Raw genomic sequence first — 18,326 nt, 5'->3', positions numbered from 1 at the left:
AGATGCAAAAGTGGCCTTTTGATGTTTTTAACTTCACTGGATGTGCATTCTTCATATTTAGAGAAGACAAGTATAGGCCTACTGTACAGTAGATGAAACAGATGAACTGAACACTAGGCCCAGAAGGGAATCTGCTGACTTTTTTGCATCTCCTGTGCTGATATTACGGAATTTAAACATAGTAAAATGTTAAATCGAGCTGATAGTACTACGCTTACTACTGATAGCCATTATCAAATTATTACACAAAATATTTCATAAAATAAAACACAAGAGGCAGCGTAAGTGCATTCCAATTATGTGGAGATCTGCAGAGATTCCGTTTGCTACTGTTCATATATTTTAAAGGTTTCTGGGTTAATAAGTTTAAAGACTGATCTCTGCCATGTGCCACATTTCAGATATCACAGTTCATTCTCACTCTTGTCACTTTGCTTGTTAGTTTTTCCAAGCTGTAAAACTACCAATACGAACATCTCACTTACCTCTGTGTTCTATTTGAGTCAATCTGGAAAACAGAGAGAGAAAGAGAGAGAAAAAAGAGAGTGAGATGAATACAGTCATCCAAAATGACAGCATTACACCAACACTTCATTATCATGCAACTGTTTTCCATACAAAAGATCAAAAATGCAGTCTCCATGAACTGTGGCAATATCAGATGCTCTGTCATAGTTGATGTAACGCAGTGATTCCCAACCAGGGCCACGCATACCCAAGAGAATACTTGGAAAGATTTTGATTTTGCCTTGTTAAACCTCTAAAACAGAAACTATGGCTTTAAAATAAAATATATTAGGGGCTATCAAATTATTAAAATAATGCTAAACAATATTTGCAGACAATATTTTCAGTCATTTCAAACGTCTGTCATTTTGGTCAATTTGTTACTTTAAAAAAAAAAAATTTTTAAGAAATGAATATTTTTATTGAGCTAGAATGCATTAAATTGATCAAAACACCAGTTAAGACATTTATGTTGTTATAAATGATTGTCAAATTAATGCTGTTCTTGATCAAGATCATGTGACACTGATCACTTGAGTAACAGCTGCTGAAAATCAGCTTTGCAATTGCAGGAATGAAATATCAATTTAAACAATAATAACAATCAACCAATATTATTAATGATAATAATAAGAACTAAATAGGAAACATTTCCAGTTTGGGGTCAATGAAAGGGCATTTAAGGCAAAAAAGGTTGGGAAACACTAATCTAATGTATCTAATCTAATATCACACTGCAAAACTGCTATGGTAAAATCATTTAGGAATCAACTGCCTGACAGGTCAAAGGTCACGTCAAGTCCATGCTCTAACCGCCAAACATTGTAAAAGAGACGTGCATATGTTTGAGTGGAAATGGAGCAGGTCACGACTGTGACCCAGGCCTGTCAATCTTGAACTCAGAAAGAGACAATTTTAAGAGTTTTCTCTCTTCTTTTCACACTCATCTTCTCTCTCACATTCGTACACACACTTTCACACCCACATCTTGAGAGAGTTGTTTGACTGTGTGCCTAATGATAATAGATGAGGTGTCAGGATGAAGGTGAGAGACACTAAGTCATCCTCACAGCACGAGGGAGAAACTGCTCATCTCTAGCTCTCTCTCTCTCATTTTCACTTCGCCTAAATCTACAGGCGCTAAAATGGGAGAAAAAGCTCCTATAGAGCTTCTGTTCGAACGCAACGTTGATGTTTTGCGTTTTATTATACTTTAACTTTTAAATAATGTGGCCATCTGTGTCTGAGTTATGGAAGGGAGAACTTGGATATTCAAACTGGGCTGTCTTTTCTGTACACATTAGAGCAGCGGGAAGAAGTCAGCACTTTACACAAGTCTTGTGAGAAAATGTCAAAATATGACAGGGCTGAACAGAAATAAAAAACTGCTTATGCAAGCCTCTTGTCTCTCAGAGAATCACTAGAGTAAAGTGACCTCCGGTTCTCAAGAGCAATCATATACATTCACAGGCATGAAGAGTTCCAAACTAACATAAAGCCTAAGCGTTATTTAATGTCATTCAATTCCATTTGTGCTACATTTTTACAAATGCCAGAACTTCACTGTAAAAATACAGTGGCGACGTTTCACAAGATGCCTTTCGGTGACTGCATACGTCATTAAACGGTATAATATTGGTGTAGTAATAAATTGCAGCTATTAAAATATGTGTTACTGTAAAACGTGCTTGTAATTAGCTGTGCAATGACATAAATGTCACATGACGACCCAAAGATAAGTTTATATGCTCTCTCCAGTGACTGCTGTCACACAGAAACACCATGCAGGGTAATAAACATGACACTAAAATAACACTATGAACATTAACTAAACAACATCAAATGTAACTTACAATGCACCAATGTGCATACTGTAACCAAATAAAATAATAAGAATCTAACTTAAATTTTATATTATGTGAATCCTGTGAATCCTCCTATTTTAACAATAGGAGTCCATAACATATAGGTCATTGTCTTGTTAAAAGCAATATATATTATATTCATACTGTATATTATATTAATTCAATCGTTTTAGGTTACTTCTAAAACATTGTACAATGTAAAATGACATGTATTGTCTTTTAAAATATAGCCTAATATAAGATTTTACTGTATAAGGTCTCCTACAGTTTTACTGTAGGACATTATTACTGATAATATTTGGACATTTTTACAGTGTGGTTTGTAATAGCCCGCAGTCACTGCAAGTTTGTAAGAAAACCGACAAAACTTGAAGACTTTTAATGAGTTCACCCTGTCCTAAAATGTTCGACAGAGCTTACAACTCTAATAAATAATTCAATTTAACAGCGGTCTGCACATTTACGGCTGAATAACGACGTGTTCTGTGAAAGCACTATATGAAATCTTGGACATTTCTGAACTGACTGCCTAACAATAGTTTGTCTTTGACTGGATATCACAGCCCTCACACACACACACACACACACACACACTTGACCAAAGCACCGGACGACCTCGCTTTATCGTGAAGCTGCGGGAGCTCTTACCGGATTCTCCAGGTACAGTCGCGGTGCGAGGAGATCCCGGTGGAGATCCGTCTCTCTATCCGCCCGAGTGAGAGTCCAAGATCTGGTAACTCCGACAAAAGACGAGTGCAGTCTGTACGGTTCTCAAAATCCCGACGTGTCCACGCGCATAACCCGATATAAGTGAAGAGCTTTAGAAGCTTTTGAAGTGGTGCGCTTCACGCGACGCGCTCTCACCCTGCTTTTAAAAATACTCTCCAGACGCAGGTGGGCTAAGGGGTCGCGCAAAGCCAGAGGAGTCAGAGCGCAAGTTGATCTCAACACAAATCTGATGAAGACACGAACAAAGATATGCAAGATGCTGCTCGTACAGACACATGCGCGCGCGCGCGCGCGTGTAAAGGGGGGTGACGATTTAGGATAGATTTTTTTTTTTTTGCTTTGAAAATTTCAATAGCATAGAAACTGCATTTTAACGGGAAATCCTCTTGTTTTGTGTGTGAAATGTAACAAAAACAAAGAGGACCGATTTAACATAACTTCATGATAATACAAGCCCAAAGGGGAGCTCAGCCCAGAGCAATAGAAATCTCATCATCATTCATTAACTCATCAAAAGACAACACACACACACTCACTCACGCGCACAAACACGAACACACACACTGTGCATCTATTCTAGGACATCCCATGGCTTCATTAGATGCAGTGTGATCTCATTAACAACACAACACAATGCTTTAACAGCATACATATTCATGTATATTCCATGAGCATTATTGTGCCGATGTATGATATTCCGAATGTGTGTTTGTGTGAAAATAAAAACTAGGTCGTATAGCCCACCCAGAGCTTCCTGTGGTTATGGGGGCTGTGTACAGAAAACACACACAAACACATCAAACACTCAATTACACAACATGCAAACCACACTAAATGACCTGATACCAGCCTTCATCCTATCTCCATCTCTTGATCTCACATTCTGGCAGCCTAAATGAATATATAAGAAACAGATGATAAGAGAAGGTGAATAATGAGCAGGCCCAGACAGAATCTGTTCAGTTTTTTTCACACTTTCTGTAGTTTTTTGGGGGAGAAATCTGTAGAATGGAAATATGATAATATTTCAAATATGATAAATTACATAAAGGGAGCTGGAAGTACTGGACACTTTTATTGGAAGCTGAAAACGTTATCAAATTTTCTGAAATATTTAATAAATGAATGGGCAGGAGAATATGCAAAATTTGTGAATTATGTCATGACTAAAAATATTTATAGCTGGAAATGTATTTGTGTTTAAGGGGATATTTCACCTTAAAAAAAAAAAAATGTCACCAAATTTCTAAATGACAACAAATTGTGTGTGTGTGTGTGTGTGTGTACATATTATATATTAGAATATATAATTCTTTTTTTTTTTTTTGAGAATACATTAAGAAACTTTTTAAATGTTTTTCATCATCATACATTTTGGGACCAGAAAGAACAAAAGAAAAACATTACTGTCCAAAAATTTGGGGTTGGAAAGATTTTTATGCTTTTAATTTTACCATATATTGAAATTACACTACTTGTCAAATGTTTGGAATAATTACTATTTTTAATTTGTTTGAAAGAAGTCTCTTATGGACACCAAGGCTGCATTTATTTGATGAAAAAATATAGTAAAAATTGCAATATTGTGAAATATTATTATAATTTAAAAGAACTAAATAAAAAGCATTATACAATTAGCTAAAATATTCAATAAATTACAGGGTAAGAGAATATGCTGATATTTGTGAATGACGACAATAGTAATAATATTTATTGCTGAAAATTTTTATTTGTATTTAAAGGCATAGTTCACCTAAAAATCAGTCATAATTTTCTCGCCTACATGTTATTCTAAACCTGTATGACTATTTTTATATTTTGTATGGATAAAACAGACATTTATTCAAAATATCTCATTCTGTGTTCCACAGAAGATGGAAAGTGATGACATGACATGAGGGTAAGTAAATGAATTTGTATTAATTTTCATTTTTGGGTGTACTATCCCTTTAATTCCTTTGATATGACCCTCAGAGGTCGAGTGGTCAGGAAACACACAAACACACACTTGCAACTCAGCACCTTGCTCTAATAGGTGAGAGGTCAAAGAAGCACAGCCATAACTCTATGAATCAACCCCCTGGGAGTGTTTACGTGTGTGTTGGCCACTATGTCAAGGAATGTATTAAAAACACTCAAGAGTAAAGAGTAGTCAAGAGAGAGAAAATATAAGATTGTGCATGCAAGCCTAATTAAGAAGAAACACCTTTCTTCTCACTTCTTGTCTCGCTTTGTCTGAGTGTGAGATACGGAGACAATGTGCGTGAAGAAAGAGAATGTGTGTTGATTGTGAGCATGTGTGAGAGAGCGCTTATGTGTGAGTATGTGTGGTTGTGTGTGTGTCTCATCACCATACAGCTGAGACTGCAGGTGGTGGATCTTTCAGTGAAAGACTGTCTCACTTCTCATAAGAATCACTGCCAGATAACACACACAGGAGCCACTGTTTATCGCACACACACATACACACACCACTGCAAATGAAGAAATGATCAAGCTTGATCGCAAAACATCTTGGACACATTAAACACGATTACATCGTGGATCTTCGAAACAGATGTCTTAGAATGCATCTATTGCTCATAATTCTCTAAATAACTATAAAATATGTATCAATTAATGCTATAAAGAAGCACTGGTTACATAAGTATATCATTAAAAACAATGAAATATGAATTATGGGATCCAATATTGATCATTAAAAAAGTACAACCCATCTTGGGTGTTTAATGTGTTTGCCCTCCAGAGAGGCAGTGCGGAGATTAATTAGGGTCTGAACACACACACACACACACACATGCACACACACACACGCACACACCCCGCTCAGTGCATGGGTACTTTCACTGTATTTTGTTCCTGTCTTATATCCGAACGTTTCTAGCTCAACATTACTTCTTTATCGCTCTCTCACTTCATTTTTTCTTTTGCACACAGTCTCAGTTTCATGTTCATCCGTCTTCTTTGTCTCATATTCTCCTCCTTCATGGGGTAAAACAGTAGAGGGACCATTAGACGTATAGCAGAGTCCCAGAAACAGCTTTGATCATCTGTTCATTAGATCACATGGGAATATCATGGAAAAGGAGACAGATACGGGGATGGGCGTTGGAGCATTTTCAAGAGGATGCACCAAATTTGTAATGTCAGACTGTTTTGCACCCACAAAACTCCATATAAAAATACATTTTACCACTTACATTTACTCGTACTATTTTCAATATTCAGTAAAAAATAAATATTATACCATTTACAACATTTTTTCATCATACACTTGGTGACCAGATAAAAATATATATATATTTAATTTTTTTTTAAATTTAATATATATATATGTATGTTGTTGTTTTTTTTTTTTAAATTGGGCCTTGAAATCTACACTATCCCTCAAAAGTTGTTAGGAGTTTGTAAGATTTTTATGCTTTTGACACAAATCTCATTAAGACAGCATTTATTTGATTCAATTTAAATCAAAAACAGTAATATTGTGAAATATTATTACAATTTAAATTAAGTGTTTTCTATTTTAATATAGTATAAAATGTCATTTATTCCTGTGATGGCAAAGCTGAATCTTCAGTGTCACGTGATCATTTCGAAATTTTCTAATTCTAATTTGGTGCTTATTATCAACATTAACATTTTTGTGGAAATTGATACATTTCATTTTTTGTCACTTTTTGCTGTCACTTTTGATCAATTAAGTGAATAAAATTATTCATTTGTTTTCGTTAATTTCTCTATCAGCATATTTTTTGATGAATATAGAGAGTTCAAAAGATGCATTTATTTAATAAAAACAGAAATCTTTTGTAACATTATGAATATCTTAATGACCCTGAATGTTAATATGGTTATGTGAAACATTTATATAAAACCGAAAGATACTGTATGTGTTGACCCTTTTGCTCTGCAAGGGATCATTCATCTCACAGCTGGACCATACAACATGACTCTGCTTTTGGAATTTCACAATGTCTTGTATCTATTCCCACCCCAAGAGAAATGGCACAGGAGCCCAGAGCACATGACCTGTGTTATTATATAGGACAAAGCCAGTGTCCACCACTTACAGTAGTGCAATGGTTCACCCTTCTGTTCTCTCAGATGACATTACGTCCACCATATCCCCATTTCCAGAACCGACTGAGGCTTTTTTTTTTCATTCTGGCAATGGAAAATGAATGATTGAAACCCATATCATATTTTCTTGAAGCAATCCACATGGACCGTAATGACATCACACCAGAGGCCTGTCATTCTAGGCACAACTTCCCAGGATGTTTGGCCAAGGAACCAGATTCAGGTGTCATATTGATGAAATTATGTGGCCACATCCAAATGGCAGCATGTAAACACCTGCTCTTGTGTTTTGTACAATATATGACTTGACCAAAACCACAGTACAGGCCTACACAGATACACATTTTTTGTGTTTGTTAATATTACTTGTTATATGTTTTTGAAAAAAGTCTCATATCAATGCTGCATTAATGTGATCAAAAATACAATAAAAAAGAGTAATATTATAAAATACAGCATTATTACAATTTAAAAGAACTGTTTTTAATTAAAACATTTTTTTAATGTAATTTATTCTTGTGATGGCAAAGCTGATTTTTCAGCAGACATTGCTCTAGTCTTCAATATCACGATCCTTCAGAAATCATTCTAATATGATGATTTGGTGCTCAGTTATTGTCAATTATTATTGGTGCTCAAATTAGGTTCTTCTTATTAATAATGTTGAAAACACTGATTAGTGGATCAAGGTTTCCACACCACATAAGCAGCAAAAATGTTTTCAACATTGATAATAATAAGAAATGTTTCTTAAGCACCAAATCATGATTCTAAAGGCTCATGTGATATTGAAGACTAGAGTAATGGCTGCTGAAAATTAATCAAATATGAACTAATAAGGAATAAATTACTTTTTAAAATATATTCAAATAGAAACCAGATATATTTAATTGTAATAATATTGCACAATATTACTATTTGTACTGTTTTATTCTGTATATTATTGCAAATAAATGCAGACATGGTGTGCATAAGAGTCTTTTTCAAACACTTTAAAAAAATCTGAATTATTCCAAACTTTTAACCGGCCATGCACTTTCAACATATTGTCAAATTAAGTGTCAGACTGTTTTCATTAAAAAACAATTTGGTATATTGATTAAGCCGTTTTTCTCATGGGTACAGTTAGCTGGCCCTCACAATGTATTGCAGCTGATTTTAGGTTTAACTATCCTTGTGGGGACATTTGGACCCCCAACAAAGTAGGCAATATGTGACCTGCACACACAAAGAGCGGAGGACCTGCTGTTATGCTCAGGACAATCATTCTTTCTAACACTATAACCTTCAGTCAGTCGTTTACTTTAACATTCATCCATCTCTCATACTCACGTACACACTCAAATCCATTAAGACTCAGGAAGCTGGGATAGCTGGTGTTAAAGTTATGAGTCATTAAAGTAAATCTGAGACAGATCAGACCTTAAGACATCACTGGAAAATGCAATACCGTTATACACTCAAGTGCAGCTCTGGTGAAGAAACACACACACACACACACACACACACAGGTTTTTGACTGGTAGGTAGATGCTCTTACACCCTGGAGGCAGCCTGACCCAATTCTGCCTCAGAGAAGATGCTGTAAGGAATCTTTTCCCCTCTCTTTCCTCCTCTTTCTCTCTCCTTCAGTTTCTCGCTTTAGCTGCAAATTATGCATGCGATAGTGACAGTTTAAAACAATAATATTACAAATAAAGAAACAGAGGTGTTGGTGTGAGAAAGTGTGTAAATTATGGAGAGCGAAGGGGGAGGTGTGAGTGGGGACATGCTGATGTAAGGTTTAAGGTTTCACATCGATGAAATGAGGGGTTTCTATTAAGCCGCATGCGCCCTCTGCTGACAAGACAGCGGTATTGCACTCTGGTTTCAGCACCCACCCAGTTTTATCTCACCGTTCGTGTCTCTTTTTTAATCCCCCCGGAGTCTTTCTTTGTTTAAAGAGGGAGTGCGTATAGGAATGATGAAAGATATCTACCTCTGTGACTTAGCATGCCTGTCTCTACACTTTGTCTGTGTTAAATAATGATCGCGTAGACTCCCTCGCCCTCCCACGGTAGAACAATCTCTTGGCGTGCTCGTAGACCACCGAGATTGTTCAAGGAAGGGACACAGATAATTCAGGAGGAACATCAAACACAGACCACCGCCACACATTTATGAAATATTAATAAAGGCATCCCTCTTACATAATATACAATGCTTATGTAAGCGCTCTATTTAAGTAGAGGATATTGTCTAATGATCTCTCGAAGAAGGGAGGAGCCCTATGTGTCGGTTCCATTGATTACATAGGCTACAGCTCAGATAACTAATATGATCAGTGTTGCCAAGTCCGCTGTTTTCCCGCGGAATTGGGCTACTTTAAAGGGATAGTTCACCCAAAAATGAAAATTTGATGTTTATCTACTTACCCCCATGGCATCCAAGATGTAGGTTTCTTCAGTAGAACACAAACGAAGATTTTTAACTCAAACCGTTGCTGTCTGTCAGTCATATAATGCAAGTCAATGGGCACCAAATCTTTGAGAGTAAATAAAACATGAACAGACAAATCCAAGTTAAACCCTGCGGCTCGTGACGATACACTGATGTCCTAAGACACGAAACGATCAGTTTGTTGAAGAAACAAAGTCACCTACATCTTGGATGCCCTGGGGGTAAGCAGATAAACATCAAATTTTAATTTTTGGGTGAACTATCCCTTTAACTCTTTTGCTGCAGGTTGTTTTTCCTGTCCGCGGGTTGGAGCAACCCTAATAACATGATATTTAGCCCCTGGAATGCGAAATGTACCAGGGAAACCCCGCCAAAAACGTGTATTTTACCTCCCGGATTTTTACCGGGGGATCCCCCTCGAAACGCAATTGGGTTAGTTTTGGGATAGTTTTGAGCAGCAATTGGGCGAGTTTTGTTAAGAAAACCTGGCAACCCTGAATTTGATCCTTGGTAATGAAGCAACCTGGACAGGGAGCCAATCTGAGCTGTCTCACATCGACTACTGAGTAAACTGAATCTGAGAAACTAAATGAGTAAAATTATTTAGAATTTGCTGCAAGTCAGTCTTGAAAAAAAAAACGCTTTATATAGACTAGAGCTTTTCTTAATCAATTAGCTCTATGCCAAGCTAGGCTAAACTGTTAGGTTGCTATAGCGAAGGCTAAATTATAGCCCTAGTTAAAGGGGTCATTGGATGCCCATTTTCCACAAGTTGAAAATGATTCTTTATGATTCTTTAGGGTCTTAATGAAAAGTCTAACAGACTTTGGTTAAAATTTCTCAATGGTAGTCTAAAACAGCACCATTTTTACCCTGTCAAAATCAGCTCTGCAGAAATCAACCCATTTTTTGCATGTTGCTTTAAATGCTAATGACCTCTGCTCACCCCGCCCCTCTCTTCTGTGGGGTGACAAGCCTGCTCTGAGAGATTGTTTACTTTAGCTGCATTTAGCCGCGAAACTTAGTTATTAGGAATAGCTATTGCAAAGATTCATAAAAAAAACCCTTATACTCACTTCTGCTGTAAATGAAGCTGGAACATGAATGATTAGCGCGAACATAATCACATTTAGGTATATCGGGAGGCGCATTCCCTTCACAAACAAAAGTAATCCACTGCGTCTTCAGCGGCTCAGATGTCGGGAGTAAATGATGACTGCTATGTTCATTATTACATCCAACAACAAAACATCTCGATCGCTATGGAGACATTCGTGTCTACGTCCCTTCTCCGGCGTCGAAACAATGGCGGTTGAATTGATGACAGCTCACTCAGGGCGGGTCTAAGGTAAGACACTGGTGTCAATCAACTATCGTGGGAGCGGCCTTGGTCTGTGTGACGTCACACAGACAAGAAGCTGAGAATGGCCTGATTTGAAAAAGGGGATATTATTTTTAGAAATTAAATAAAAACCACTGGGTGGATTTTTATCATTATAGGGTAGATGTGTACACACACTGCCAACACATATTTATGTTCAAACAACATGTAAAAGTAAATTTAGCATCCAATGACCCCTTTAAAACTAAAAGTAGCCTATATATACAATTTAAAAGAAAATAGATTAAAAACATAAACAAAAATGAGAAATAGTGCCTTGACAAAGTACAAAATAAGTACAAAAATGAATAAAAAATAAATAAAACTGCTTCTGTTAATGGCAAAATGTTTACTAAGATATAATGAAAAACTTGCTATTCAAGCTGTGTGTTGCTTGCAATATATATTTTGAACATTTTTCTTAAGAATGGTTGTCAATAGAAAATATTCTTTATGGCAGCAGAATTATGTTACAGCATCTACCAGCAGGGGTTAACTGGGCCATGATAGTCAGTCAAACCATGATCCTTTATTTGGACCAGAATCAAGTGAGAATGGATTTTCTATCTGTTTGCTTTCAGTCTGAAGGTATAATTACATTGTGTTAAGTTAATGACATTCCATTTGGATGACATAATTATCAATACATTTAAGACCTTACAATTCATATTTACGTCCATAAATCACCATGGCAGAACATCATCCTTAAACTATAGAGATTCTATTTTAAGAGTCGCCCTCTGGACAAGTGCCCTCATGCATTATTTAGCATTAGTATAATAGTTACAGTAGCTAGGACATATGTATGTATTTGATTTTTGAAGAGCCACATCAGTTGAACAGTCTAATTTCTGTTTCAAACAGGTTTCCCCGTCTTCCCCTCACAGGGCCACGCTAACCACCAAAAACCTGATCTAAGATATGAGAAAGTAACATCAAACAAAGCCTTAAATAGGTAGGCCTACTGTTTCAATAGCAGGCCTCTATTCTCCTAATTGGATTAGACCATCGAAGTGAACAGGAAATGAGAGAAAGCTTTCAACAAAATATACCTGTTGCTGGGAACAATCTCTCTCTTAGACGTGTACCATCATGCTCACAAACACACAGCTAAATCAGCGTGTCTGTCAACTGGTAATGCTACTCTCCTTTGATAAGTTTCCTAATGAAGGCTGCATAAATTAGAAGTTTCTCTCTGAATATTAATAACGCATATATCATTGGTGCTGTTGTTTCTGTTGCTTCCATGGAGCTGATTTACATATGAAAAATGGAAGCTTTCTGAAAACAGAATTTCTGAAGTTTTTGACCTAAAAAGATGTCCTAGATACCTCGAAATCCACATCAAACATGCTCCTCTCCCTCTCTCCCTCTCTCTCTGTTCCACACGTACACGCTCACTCGCAGGGACACAAGCACTGCCACCATTTTTAGGTACCATGACATCATCTCTGTCAGATTTTCAAAATAATTAGTTGCTTTCTTCATGGTTGGCATACGCTATAGTGAATCATTTTTTAGCTGAAGCTGTCATAATGATTCAAATGAGAGACTTTGATCACACCCTGTATTCACTAACGATTGGGGTGTTTAAACCAGTCATAATGTCTTTAATGATGTGTTTTTGATACCATTTTTGCTGGTCTCTTTGAAAATTCCCCCAACTACATAATCGTACTCGAACATACGCAAACCTTATTGTTTGCAGCTTTCACAGAGATTCCACTGTAAGAAGATGAATGTGATGAATAAACTATTTTGATCCCTGTCTGCAATTACGGTATTAGAAATGTGTGCAAGCCTACTCTCGCTGTATATAACTCTCACTTTTGTGCACAGAGTGTCTTGCATACTGACATTAAGCTGTGAAGGCTAAAGGAGAGCCTGCACTTTGATCCAAAATAAACTTCAAAAGTTAGTCGCAGATGTCCTCCAAAAATCCCTTATGTTGTCATTATTAAGAGTAATGTTGTGGAAATAAAAGGGTTCAATTACATACTGTATAAGAAAAAAAACTTAAAATTATTTTTTTAATTAATTATTCATTTATAAATATTTATAAAATTTAAAAATGTTTTTTTCCTCCATGTTTCTGCTCGTTGGTTGCACTAAATCTTTTCCCAATATTAATAAGCTGTGAAGCAGTTAAACTGTGTAGTTTTTCTTAGAAATAAAAATAAAGGATTATGCATTTACATTAGCATTTAGCAGATGATTTTTATCCAAATCAACTTACTTAAGAGGAACAAAAGCAATTCATCAAAGCACCAACAATATTTGTAATGCACAATGCCAGGTTTATTAGACAACTAGATTAGATTAGGTTAGATAAATAAATTTTGCTTTTCAGTCTTTAATTCCTTTAATCAGGCTTTTCTTCATTATGTCTAATGCGCTACCTAAAAACAATAAATAAATAAATAATCAATCGTTAAACTGTATAAGTCACTGACTGTATGAATTGCATTTTTACAAACCTTTTCAATAAGACAAAAAAATTAGAGTCATGCACTGTCCCAAAGGCATTCCCTATGGTGTTTTTTAATGGTGATCTCTTATCTCAAACCACACTGTCTATGCGTATATGACAACATCTTCAAAAAGTTCCCTTTGAATCTGAAATAAAGGAATTGTTTATCCTTGTGAATTTCTGGGCCTCAAGCAAGTGTGTGTGTGTGAGTACGTTCAGCTCCCTCCTGTTGTATGTGTGTTTGGGTCTTGCGTTGCATGGCTCAGTAATCCCAGTGCAGTCACAAGCTAACAGTGCCTCTCTCCTGCCGGGACTTAGCGCACACAATGTGAGCGGCATGTGACTGCATTAGCATAGCTCACTGTCAGACTACACTGGTCTAATCTCTGTACAGTCACGAACCACAGCACCAACAAAGCCTAAGAGAATAATAAAGCAGGAGGAAACTCTTGAAAAAGAAGTATCTGTCCGCTGCGGTGGGTTACAAATAGTTTTTGTTATTTTGGAAGCAACAAAACACTATTTTAACGCCCATTAAAAATTCCCCTGTGCTCTTGATAGCATCATCGATCTCACCAAGACCCATTGATTGGGGTCTATCCTCTCTCACCTTATTCTATTTTCCTTTAGGAATACATTAAGGCTTCATAAAGCTCTTTTATAAGAGCAGTTTTGTCATATGAGCGACTGAGCGAACGTTATCGAACACAAAGCGACTTTTATCCGAAACACTGTGTGTAAAAAGTGCAGGAACAAAACTTCTTAGAAAAAAGTTAAGGTTATCAGGGCTGGGGCAATGTGCCAGAAACTATGATGGTCATGTGAACTAGTTATGATGTGAATTATAAACTAATGACTGAAATCATGCCTGCCTTTGGGTCCCATTCAGAACAGTGAACTTCAGGCAAGAGCATTCCAGAAATTCTTTGAATTGAAGGAGTAAAGCCCAGCAGACCAAATGCATGAGGCGTTCAAGCTGCTGTTCATTAGTGAACAGAAGTTTTAGGTGCTGCTGGCTGGACCTAACCAACAAAACTATTTTAATTAAATGTCTGTCATTTTAATAACATAACAGAGCTAAAATTAGAAACTTTATTTATTGTAAATGCCTGTAATCAGCTGTGAAAAAAGGCCTGTAGTGCATTCAGTTTTCTTTAAAGAAAAGGCATGTTTTTTTTATTTTGATTTTCAACATGATTAAATTTTTTAAGAATGAATGAATAAACAAACAAACAAATAAATCTAATTTTCAATATATATAAAATGATACATTTGATTTTTTTAGCTATGATTCAAAGCTATGGATAGGGTCAATGCATCTAATGCAAAATGTTTTCACCAAAAATCACTTTTCTGATAAATGACAAAAATATATCATAATATAGTCTTATTTATTTAACGCAAAATATAAAACTGGCATAGTCACGCTCTTGAGTAATATGTGAAAAAGTCAAGGAATTAAAAATTGTAAGTTGTTTTGCCTTATTTTGTATGATACCAAAAATATAATGGCAAGACAAAAAAAAGGTAGAAAATAAATATAGTTTGACCACATTTATGGACACAAATGTGATTTTCTTGAACTTATGATCTTACATGGATACATGGAATATTCCAAATATTCCAAAACAACAATGTGTGGACCATCTTTATGCAATGTAGGGTTAAAAATAATGAGTAGCGCATTAACATGCAATGTAATATAGGTTTACCAAAGTACAATAAACTGAGTACTTTCACTCTACAATAGGCAGTTTTGAGTTTTTAAGTTATTTTAATAAGTTATTGGTCACTCAACACAATGTATACCTCAATCAAAGTAAAAATGTTGAAGTTCCAAAGCAAAACAGCTGCACAAGAATTGTCCTAATGTACTGCCCTGATGAACTCACAGGTAGGCCTTAATTACTACACGAGTGAGATATGTCATCGTGGCTTGGTGCGATTCCACACAGCATTCTGCAAAGCCTTGCGATTTTTCCAGAAGAAGGCAAATCCTCGTTGTTCTCGACGCCAACTCAAAGGGAGATCGAGGATCCCAGTCCAGAGACCTCCGCTTTTGAGTTCAACACACCTGGAGCCAGCTAATTCCCTCATTCATCTCAAACACTCTAAAAAAAAGACACCAAAAAAATAGACCCTACAAAAAGAAGGCAGTTTTGGACATCTGTGGTTTTCCACCATGGGACAGTGTTCTCATAATGGATTGTTAGTGATGTTGCTGTTTCATCTTTGCCAGGCACAAGGTATAGTAACATTTTCTTCAATGAAACTATAAAATTGTGCTTGACAGCAGATGTTAAGGAATCAGATTACAAAGTCTATATAAAGACTAAAAGGATACTTTTACCCTCAGGACAAAACAGCTTAGTCTATGTTGAGTCAGCATTAGATTTCAGTAAGTTCCACTTTATGGACTGCATCTAAGGTTGAAATCAATTTCTAAAGTGCTATCTGCATAATCAATTTTCCTGGTCATTCCAAAGGCAGTTTGCTGATGATTGGCTCAAAACCCAGTTTTCACCATGTCAACTAGATCTGAAACTTCAAATTGGTTTGTCAAGGCAGAATGCTAACCACAGTACTGGCAGCCTCAGCTTGAGTTTGGCTGTAGTACAAACAAACTAATATCTCTATAGACTCCAGACTGAGATCCCATTAGCTTCTTCATTTCAGGCCTATAAAAGTGATTCAATCGCTGTTTCCCAGCACCGCAACACCTTCATGGAAATCAACTGTGAGATCTCACATTTCACGGGAATTCACACAAATCTATTGCACTTTCCTTTGAAAATTGCTGTGAAAACAAAGGCCTGAAGATGTCTTTTACAAAATATGTTATACAGAAAGTAAACATATAGTTTACAGTAGTTTCTTGTTTATTTATTGAACTAATAATCTTTTTTTTTTTTTTTTTCATTTTTAAAAGTCTACCATTTCTGTTTACAAACATACATTGCACAAGTTCAATAAGTCTCAGCTTCTGAAGTATTTTCAGGCACAGAGCTCAAAATGCATGTAGAGTCACGATGTACAATCACTATTTTAAGAAACTGCAATATTAAAAGTGAAAACAACTGTTACCTACCTAAGTGTTAAGCTACTGTAAGTCTGACTGTCATCACACATATAATTGGATCTTAACAGTATGATATTTGTTTTAAAAGCTTGTTGAAGGCTTCAGATTTTAACTGTGGACTCCAGTTACCCTACTGGCACTGTTCGTCACCCAGGTGAAAAACAAGTGTACTTCCATAATGTACTTAAAGTGCTCTATTTTCGCGCACTAATTTTGTACTTAATCTACTAAAAATGATTCTTTAGTACTTCTTAAGATAAACTTAAGATCATCTAAGTGTACTCAACAGTGCTATTTTGAGACACCATGAATATGAACTAAAATGTGCTTTTAACATACTATCTTTGTATTTAAAAAATGTATTTAGTTACCACTTGTAGCACACTTTCATACACTAGTACACTCAAGTGTTCTACAAGTGGTAACTAAATAAATTTTTAAATGCAGAGATAGTGGACATTTTAAATGCTTTAGTAAGCTTGTTCATGTCAGAAACAAAATCCAATCAAAAATCGATGTAAGTTCCAAGTTTCTTTAGTACACTTGCTTTCTTTTCGATAATCTGTTACATTCGGATGCATGTCACAAAATGGAAGAATAGTCAGATAGATGGATAGATAGATAGATAGATAGATAGATAGATAGATAGATAGATAGATAGATAGATAGATAGATAGATAGATAGATAGATAGATAGATAGATAGATAGATAGAAATTCCAATTCAATTCCATTCAATTAAAATTCCAACTCAAAAACTGAAATGTAGCCAATTTTGCCTAAACCTGGTGCTATTCAAACTCACAGATAGAATGATGTGACCCTGCTGCACTTTAGCAGCTTGACAATGTTGACCTGGTCAGATTTGCTCTAAAGTCTGAAGTTCTTTTCGCTGCTTTGCACAGATGATGCTCTCCCCTCCCCTGACCCCGAGTTAGCCCCACCAAGCCTGGGTGATGTGATTGATGCAGTGAAGGCAGCCTTTGAGCAGGCAGTACAGATCTCGACAACCGGCACTGTACGCGAGGTCTTGGAGCAGGTCGTAGGTGAACTCTCGCCACAGAAGACTCCAGAAGAGCAGTCACCAGTGGTAGAGACCGCGGTTGATTATACAACAGAAGAAGCAGCTAAAGAGGAGGCAGTGGTGCGCACCGCAGGAGAACCAGATGCTCATATGTTAGAATCAAATGAAAAGACATTTGAGGAACCAGCTCAAGAAGGTCTGACTCAAGATATTGAGCTTGCAGAGGAGATTCAAGGACTAATACCTCAGGAGTCATCAATTTCAGAGCCAGATGAGAAATCAGTTATAAAACCAGGAGAGTTGGTCCTTGAGGCAGTAGATTCAGTTCAGGAACCACTAGAATCAGTTTTGCAAGACCCTGAGATTATTGAAGTGGGTGAACCAATGACTGAGGAAAGCCATGCAGATGAATCACCTGTCCAGATGTATCCTGATACACAAAAAGAAAAACAATCACAAAGAGGAGCTGCAGAAATGCAAGTGGTTGAAGATGAAGATGTAGAAGAGCCAGAACAGGGATTCGTTGAGAAGGAGGCTCAGTTGTCTGAGATAGAAGAGAAAACTGCAAAGGGGGAAATAGAGAAAGTAGAGTTGACGATAAGTAGGGAACAAGTTAAACTACAAGGACAACAAAAAGAAGAATCTGTGGAAAGGCAAGATACAGAATGGGATAAAGAATCAGAGCATAGTCAAGAGGAATGGCAGGCAGTAACAGCACAGATGGGTCCAGATAGTGGCGTGGTTGATATG

At 36.5% G+C, this 18,326-nt stretch overlaps 1 protein-coding gene across 3 annotated transcripts in view; it reads right to left on the bottom strand.

The window, feature by feature from the left end:
* ptprdb (protein tyrosine phosphatase receptor type Db) overlaps positions 1 to 3,358 on the bottom strand; it is a 69,702-nt gene extending 66,344 nt beyond the window's left edge. For all 3 annotated transcript variants that reach the window (XM_058773264.1, XM_058773281.1, XM_058773273.1), the window contains exons 1-2: positions 3,021 to 3,358; positions 486 to 508 (exon numbers count right to left, since the gene is read on the bottom strand). The gene's annotated coding sequence lies outside the window, so the exon portion shown is untranslated. The remainder of the gene's footprint in view (positions 1 to 485; positions 509 to 3,020) is intronic.
* Between the last annotated feature and the right edge of the window lie 14,968 nt (positions 3,359 to 18,326).

Source organism: Onychostoma macrolepis, chromosome 01, assembly GCF_012432095.1.
Source record: "Onychostoma macrolepis isolate SWU-2019 chromosome 01, ASM1243209v1, whole genome shotgun sequence".
NCBI classification, from domain to species: Eukaryota; Metazoa; Chordata; class Actinopteri; order Cypriniformes; family Cyprinidae; genus Onychostoma; species Onychostoma macrolepis.
This window is presented reverse-complemented; position numbering and strand designations above follow the sequence as displayed.